The 8,859-nt window shown below is 30.2% G+C and overlaps 1 pseudogene; it reads left to right on the top strand.

Moving 5' to 3' along the window:
• The first annotated feature begins 260 nt into the window (after positions 1-260).
• Positions 261-1,201, top strand: LOC107607656 (transcription factor HEC1 pseudogene; annotated as a pseudogene).
• The last annotated feature ends 7,658 nt before the right edge of the window (positions 1,202-8,859 follow it).

Here is an 8,859-nt window from a genome sequence, read left to right as displayed (position 1 = left end):
TTTAGAGACTAATTTAATTATTTACTAATCGTAAACTTTGTATTAATATACTTGCCCAATAAGAATTATTAGCACGTGTACATAAAAGGTTCACTTACCATTGTTATAATCACTATCACTAAATAATTTTACACAAAATGATTGATTGGTTTGGTACGAGTACGACAATAAGAGAATTGGGGAAGAAGATCATTATAAATGAGATATAAAGAGAAAGAGAGTGATGAGAAGTCACACCACCCTATTAGGCTGTTCCCGATATCACTATTTTATTGGTTTATCACTGTCGTTCTTCCTTCTCCGTTTCAGATAGAATTACCCCTATTCTTCCAATACTATTCATTTTTCTCTTTCTTTCTCTGTCCTCCAAATACTTCTCCAGCCTTTTATTTCCCTCTTGTTCCATCATATTAGCTTAACTCCATTAATGGACAACACCATTGACCAGTTGAAATCATCTTCCTCTTCGGAAGAGGATCAGATGGACTTGATGAACATGATGATGATGCAACTTCCTAACGAATTCTCTTCACCTAATTACGCTGATGAGACCAGCGTGCAAGGATTCCACCCATCACCACAGTTTCTTGGTGCACGCAGTGGCAGTACTATGCAACTATCAGATTCAATCGATAACAGAAATTCTATCATGCCCTGGTCTTCACCATCAACCACAATCTCTTTCTCTAACAACAACCCTACCTCAATGCTTCAAACAGAATTGCCATCTTTGTTGGGAAATTCAGGTGCAACGGAGAATAAGCGGAACTCAATGGCGGCGATGAGGGAGATGATATTCAGAATAGCGGCCATGCAGCCAATACACATAGACCCTGAGTCAGTAAAGCCACCAAAGAGGAGGAACGTGAAGATCTCGAAGGATCCACAGAGTGTGGCGGCGCGGCACAGGAGAGAAAGGATAAGCGAGAGAATAAGGATACTGCAGAGACTGGTCCCCGGAGGAACCAAGATGGACACTGCTTCAATGCTTGATGAGGCCATTCACTATGTCAAGTTTCTCAAGGCCCAGATTCACTCATTGGAACGTGCTTCTTCTTCTGCAAACAATAATAATAATAATAATGCAACTGCATCAGGTGCAGCTGCAGCTACTGCCACTCTCAATGCCCCTGGCGCCTCTTATCTTTCTCTACCTAAACCTTATCAAGGTCGAAATGCTCACCATTATGGAGATGCATGAGATGAGAGACTAATGTACCATCCTACCATAATCATTATTAATTAAATATCCTTTGAGGGGATAGCCACTATTGAGTAAAATATTATTTTATGTAGGATATGTGCAGGTCCAACTTTCATATAATAGGGCTATCATTCATTATTTAATTCTTGTTCATTCTAATTTCGGGCTTATTAATTAGTATGGAGTATGGACTATAATCCTCTTATATGAATTTTGGTATGAACAAAAATTTTCTCTAATCTTAAAGATTTTTTAAATTAAATGATCATAAATCAAGGAATATAAAAAAGGTGAAACTCAAGTGTAGTCGACTTTACATGAAGTTGATACCTAAGAGCCGTTAGATGCCAATGAATTATAACTCAAATGACATAGTCTCTCCATATTCAATTAAGAGATCGCGGGTTCGAATCTCCTTATCTTCCGTAAAAAAAAAGACTGAATCTTATTATATTGATTAAATATAACGGAACACATAATCAGGTTGAAAATGATGCTCCTTATATTCGGGACATTTGTACGGCCTTGGGAGAAGGCAGAGACTCTCTGGTCTGGTTTTCCGAGACCCAACAAGATGAAGACGACCCACACACGGTGGATGTATCATATAGTTGTAAAAGAGACTTACGAGCTGTAAGGCTTATAAGACGAGCTATTAGTTTATACAAAAATAAAAGAAGGAAAAACTATGTTATGTTGCATAAACAAGTAACGTTTCTATCGTGTATACAAACGTCTCCATTATTTCAAGCAGGGACCAAATCTATTTTGTCAAAATCTACATTATAGTTGTCACTAATTATATTTTATTCGGAATGATATAGTGTGTAACTGAATTATTAGTTCCCGAGGAAGGTGTGAATGTGATTGAGGGTAGCAACTAGCAACTAGCAAGTAGCAACAATAAGAGAAGAGTAATGCATGAGAGTTGCACGTGATGATCTGACAGATTGCGGTGGTTGCGTTTACGATCGGGCACGGTGATGACGTTACCTTTCATCAACACCCGCACACGTGATTTTCATATGCTTGTCAACCACATACCCAACGTCCTTCTACACGTCGGAAATTCAACATCAATGTATGTATCTGTTATACCGAGATTTGAGTTCTTCTTTCTCATAATTCCAAACTAGTTATTCCATAGAGTTGGATTTTATTTCTGTAAGTTCTTAAGAATTCTTTAACCGTATATAGTAACACAGTTCGACAGAGTGTTCGACAAGACTCTAGTAATTATAATTTTTCTTCTCTTAAGATGACAATTAAGCTAATGCATTGTTCACTTCTTTTATCTTCATTATCCATGGTTTATTCTATTTTTTTGCTGTGTGTTCTGTTTCATTTTCCACTATCTATCATTCTATCTATATATCTAGGCAGCAGTATAACCCGTTATATTTATCAGTTTCCTCCTTGACTTATTATTTTTTTATGTAGTAGTTTATTTAGCCCATGTTTCTATGCATTTGATTGACGACCTTTTCACAGAATATAGATAAATATGAATATCCACATCACAGAAAAATATTAATAAGTTAATAACAGATATGTCAGCAAATGCATGTTGGAGTAGGAAGGGCCAAGTTTCAAGAAATAAGCCCAGGGCAATAGTTAGTAGGTGTGCTGTATTTATTAGGAGCATATGACCACAACCATTCTCGCCTCAAAAGAGTGACGAGTTGTTTTCTCACTTGATAAATTCCATGTGCACTTACCACAACCAAATTTCCATGCCCCTGTGCAAAGATCCTTATATAAAATAATTAATAATCGATACAAGGAAGTTGCATATGATTATTGTTAATTGAGTGCGACCCTAAATCAATACTTTATGCACTTCGTTCAACTTTCCGTTGGATACTACTTAGTACTTATTAGTACTATACTTGCCCTTGGTAACCACCTTTTGAATTTTTTTTTAGCCAGTAAGAAAGATGAAAGAAAAAGAAAGAGTAGAAGAAAAAAAAAATGATAAAAGTAACTAAATATTAATTGAGAAGAAGTTAATTTCTAAGTCACAAAGAAAAGAAGTTAATTTCTAAACAGTTTACTTATAACAATTAGTAAATTATCATATGTTAGATTGTTCAAATGCCACACAATATTTCCTGCGGTACAGTAGTAATGTTATTTGCTTCTAGTCTCGTAGGGCAGAATTTATGTGAAACTATATATTGTCCCAAACGTCAGTCTAGACATGTTTCCAACAAAGCTTTGACTTATTCAAATTTCTGAATTTTCTCTATCTGCCTCTTCTTTTTCATTCATGATTAATGCAATTTCAGGGTATGCGTGCATCAAATTAAACGTCCAAAATATGAATAAATCAAAATTGGAAACAATCAGAATAGCGAGAATACCCATGTGTGGCCAGAGCTAACATCCTTCATCCTGTATGTAAGGTTTGGTTCACTTGATGGAAGGCCAATTAAAGTTGTTTGTAATTTTTAGGTTAATTAGGGTATAAATTATTCATTTCTTCTTAATCAGACATGTTCTTTACTTTTTAAGTATCCAAATTAATTAACGTGAGTTAAACATATCAACCCTGCATCCGTTTGATTTCTTACTTCTTAGCTTTGGACGCAGTCTCATTGGAGCCTTCGTTATTTTTGCTACATATTTTGTTATTGTTTTTGCTTTATATTTGAATCAACATTAACAAATTCATCTTTCTTTCTTTTTTTTTTTTTTTTTGAGTAAAACCCCTCCCCGGTCCCTAACCATTTACGAAATTGACCTGGCGCCCCCTCACCATTGGAAATTAACAACGCGGTCCTTAATCATTTTCTCCGTGTGACCAAAAGGACACTCTTACCAGTACTTCCGGTTATTTTTTACCTGAAAACCGACAAGAGGGTCCTTTTGGTCACACGAGAGAATGGATAAGGATCGTGTTGTTATTTTCTAATGGTCAAGGGACGCCAGGTCCTTTTCTAGATGGTTAGGGACTAAATATTTTAATAGTAGGGTTACACCTAAAGACTAAATATTTTTTTAGATTTTTAGAAGTAATATTTGTTTCATTCAAATGTTCGTGATATGACGAATTAATTTTAATTTAATTTTACATATTTTAATTTTATTTATTTAGTTACTAATTATGTCAGAATTTAGAGTTTTCTTTATTTAACCTAAAGTTGAGTGAGTTTCTTCGATTTAATTTCCAAACGAACAAATTAGATTGATGTATTTCTTTCTTGTTGCATCAAGAAATTGAATAAAAGATCAATTGATTCTCTTTGTATTCAATTACTTGATGCAATAAGAAAGAAATAGCTGAATATAATTTGTTCACTGGTTTGGAAATTAAATCGAAGAAACTCACTCAATTTTAGGTTAAATAAAGAAAACTCTAAATCCTCTTACATAAAATTCAAATTAGTAACTAAATAAACAAAATTAAAATACGTAAAATTAAATTAAAATTAATTAGTCATATCACGAACATTTGGATGAAACAAATATCACTTCTAAAAATCTAAAAAGAATATTTAGTCTCTACATGTAACCCTACTATTAAAATTATGGTTGATGAATTTAATTTCACTAATAAGAAAAGCATTTTAATTTTTCTAGAAAAAAGTATATGAAATAATAATCTTGAACTAACTTTTTTTTTAGGTTCAACAATATAGAACATACATGTCGTTCTTAAAACTCTAAATCCAAGACATAATAATGCTTAATCAACCCAAATAATTATCACTTTTGTGTTAAGTCTCGTTGTTAATGATTTCGTGCTATCTATTAAGTTTGACGTTGTTTGCTCTCCATTCACATGTAAAATATGGCAGAATGCATTAAATGCAAAACTTAAAACAATGCTTTTTTTATTTATTTTCTAATTTTAAGTAAAATTCCTCCCCGGTCCCCCCACTATTAGAAAATAATAACACGGTCTTTATCCATTCTCTATGTGTGATCGAAAAAACTCTCTTAACCGAAAGTATCGGTAAGAGTCTTTTTGGTCACACAAAGAGAATGATTAAGGACCGCGTTGTTAATTTCCAATAGTAAAGAAGCGCCACGTCAATTTCGTAAATGGTTAGGACCGGAAGAGATTTTACTTTTTTTTTTTTTTTTTAACATTCAAAGTGTTAATTTCCTAACATTTCCCAAATTATTAATTTCCAATATATACCTAAGTGGTTTGCTTCTGCACTCAAAATCTTTGTAGTGGACTAATAACGGTGGTGAAAAAATGCATGTCGATCCTAATAATGATGGATGAAGAGGATACCGATATACTATGGCAAAAGCACAACTAAATTAAATGATACACGACCAAACAAGCACAATTTCTGAAACACTACTTATGTTGGTTGGTTGGTGGTAGGATTAGATAAGATAATGCACCCTGCCCTGGGTGCGACATAATTCATCGACACAGAAATAAAAAATTACAGAAAGAGACTATTAATAACTAGTGTTATTGGATTACTAGTGTTTTTAATAGACTATTAATTTATTCTTTTATTTATTATAGATGTTTTGCTTGAATTTTAGTTTTTTGACCTTGACAAGAAAGTGTTGATCAAACTTATATCAAAATTTTAATTTAGGAAGTAGATATGATTTCTTTCAAAAAATTCGATCTAAAGACTTATCGATCACACATGTTAAAATAAATATTTTGCAACAAATTAAAAAGACAATGATAATTTTATTATTATTAGACACAATCTTACAAACAAAATTCTTAAAGTGTTTTAATGAAATGATAATCAAACATAAACTTAAAATTAATTTGAAACTAGAAGTAAAGAAAATGCATGAATGCTAGAAAATAAATGAATAAATAAAGACCAAAGTTTAAATAATTGAAAAAAAAATGAAACTAGAAATGAAGTGAATGAATAAAAGTTATTAATTCTAAAGGAGATTCTATGATGTTTATCCAAAAATCAACATATTATGTTGTTAATAGGTAGCATACTAAGATGTTGCCACGGATGTGGGTTTAGAGTAGAGTGTTCATTGGTCGAGTGAAACCGGATTTGATGTGATTCAGATCCAGCTCGAAATATATACCGGGCTTATTTGTTAGACTCGAACTCGACCCTAGATCCGATGAAATCTATACATTTTTGGGTTACGATTATACCGGGTAAAAATCGGGTGAAAACCAGACCGTTAACATTACCTTTTTATAAGATAGCATGTAAAAATATCCAAATTTTCAAGACTCCAATCATTATTTGACATGGTAAAATTCACTTAGAAAAATATAACAAGAACCAACCCTTCTCTAAAATTAAAGTATAACCACAATCAATACTAATATTGTCTAATAATACAAAATATTTAATTCAATATAAATAACACAATATTATGTATTAGTCTAGTTAGTCTTATGCATTTTAAATATAAAATATTAACTTATAGTCTTATAATGACTAATAACATAAAATATTAAGGTTTAAAATACTTAAATTCCACATAAAAATAGCCATCATCCATTACTAATAACACAAAATATTAATTGTGTATGATGACTGGGCTACCGGGCCGAGTTCGGGTGACCCGAACTATAACCCAGACCTGACCTGAAATAATGACCGAGTCTATTTTTGAGATCCTTATCCGACTCTAGAACATTAAATTAGTCCCTAAAATATTCGGGTCTGGCCAAATCTTCGAATCGGATCGGACCATGCACACCCCTAATTTAGAGGTCCTTTGGAATGTCATTTATAGTTTTTTGATAGGCCAAAGAATTGTTTTTTCGTTAACTGTTAAATATGAATTAAAAACTAATATTTTACAAAAATAAAATAATAAATTATATAAATTATGCCTTCTCAATTATGTGAATTTGGATTACATTATAGAAATGATATGTAATTATGTATTATTTTCTTAGACAGGGATAGATGTAAAAAAAAATTTAAAACAAAATAAATAAAATTAATTTGTTTGCAAAATAATTTTGATGGTTTGAATTAGATTTATTTAATTGGATTTAAAAAAAAAAAGTAGTGCTACATAATTAACTAATTTTATCAGTTTTAAGTAAATACTTGAACTAACACTCTAAATACTAATTCACTCTATTCTAAAACTTAAATTCTAAATTGTAAATTCTAATAATACAAAAATAGAATTGATAAAAAATGTTAACACCAAAAAATTTAATATTTCTCTTAAAAAAAATTTTAAATTACATTTAAGTTAAATATAACTTTTCAACATAAAATAAACTTTTAAAATTATCTCAAACGGCAGCTTTCTATTTTTTTTTTCTTTTCCTTTGATTTCGCCTTTTTTTTTTTACTTCAAAGTTACAATTTTTTTAGCTTTTGTTGGTTTGGACTAAGTTTAGAATCATGTATTATTTAATTAAGTTAACAAGTGCAACCCTAGATATAAATATTAAATATAAAATTTGATGATTTGAATGGCCTTAATTTTATTGAGTTTAAAAAATTTATAATTTTAAAATTGTATTTAATTTAAACACGGTTTATCAATATAAAATAAGTTTTCATTTTTTTAAAAGAGGATTTTGTTTAGTTATTCATTTTTTAAATTTAATTTTTTTTAAAAATCAAATAAAGCGACAAATTTAAGTCATAATATTTTGAATATTAAATTTGAGATAATTTTAAAAATCTATTTTATATTGAAAAGTTATATTTAACTTAAATGTAATTCAAAATTCTATTCTTTTAAGAGAAGTGTTAGACTATTTGGTATTAGCATTTTTTATCAACACTATTTTAATATTTTTGTATCATTAAAATTTACAGTTTTGAGTTTAAGTTTTAGAATTAAGTGATTAGTATTTAGAGTATTAGTTAAGTATTTACTAAAAAATGATAAAATTTATTGGTCACGTACCACAACTCTTTTTTTAAATTTAATTAAATAAATCTAATTCAAATCATGAAAATTATTTTGCGAATAAATTAATTTTATTTATTTTGTTTCAAATTTTTTTTTTCTACATCTAACCCTATCTAAAAAAATAATACATAATTACATATCATTTCCATAATATAACCCAAATTCACATAATTAAGAAGGTATAATTTGTATAATATAATTTATTATTTTATTTTTTTAAAATATTAATTTTTAATTTATATTTAACAGTTAAAGAAAAAAATAACTCCTTGGCACATCAAAAAACTATAAACGGCATTCGCAACGATTTCTAAACTCACATCTGTAGCAGTCTCTTAGTATGCCACCTATTAATAGCATAATATGTTGATTTTTGGAGTGAGCATCATAAAATCTCCCTAATCCTAATACTCATATACACTTGCACTTCATTTTCTTCTTTTGCATTATTGTGATTAGAAATTTTTCTAGAATTTGTGTGTTTTGTAAGTTTTAGAATAGAAGTCTATTCTCAAGCTTTAGCTTCCTCTATTTATAGGCAATTTTCGTTACCATAATCTTCAATACTTAATTGTCAGGTAGGTTTTTTCATATTTTGTTTCGGCCTAATTTTTAAGGTATTGGATCCACATTATGTCCAATCTTAGAGATCAAGAAATTTATTCATGTCTTGGAATGTTTATTTTTTAGAAGTCAATCTTTTTCACCCCTAAGTTCACAATAGTTATTTATTAGTATCACATCACCTTTTTAAACATGTTTTAAATGTGATCATGTATCTTTATTTTTTGACTGCTTATCTT

The sequence above is a fragment of the Arachis ipaensis genome, chromosome B7, assembly GCF_059453495.1.
Source record: "Arachis ipaensis isolate K30076 ecotype BB chromosome B7, ASM5945349v1, whole genome shotgun sequence".
Taxonomy (NCBI): Eukaryota; Viridiplantae; Streptophyta; class Magnoliopsida; order Fabales; family Fabaceae; genus Arachis; species Arachis ipaensis.
Note: the sequence above shows the minus strand (reverse complement) of the source record. Positions and strands in the feature narration are given on the sequence as shown.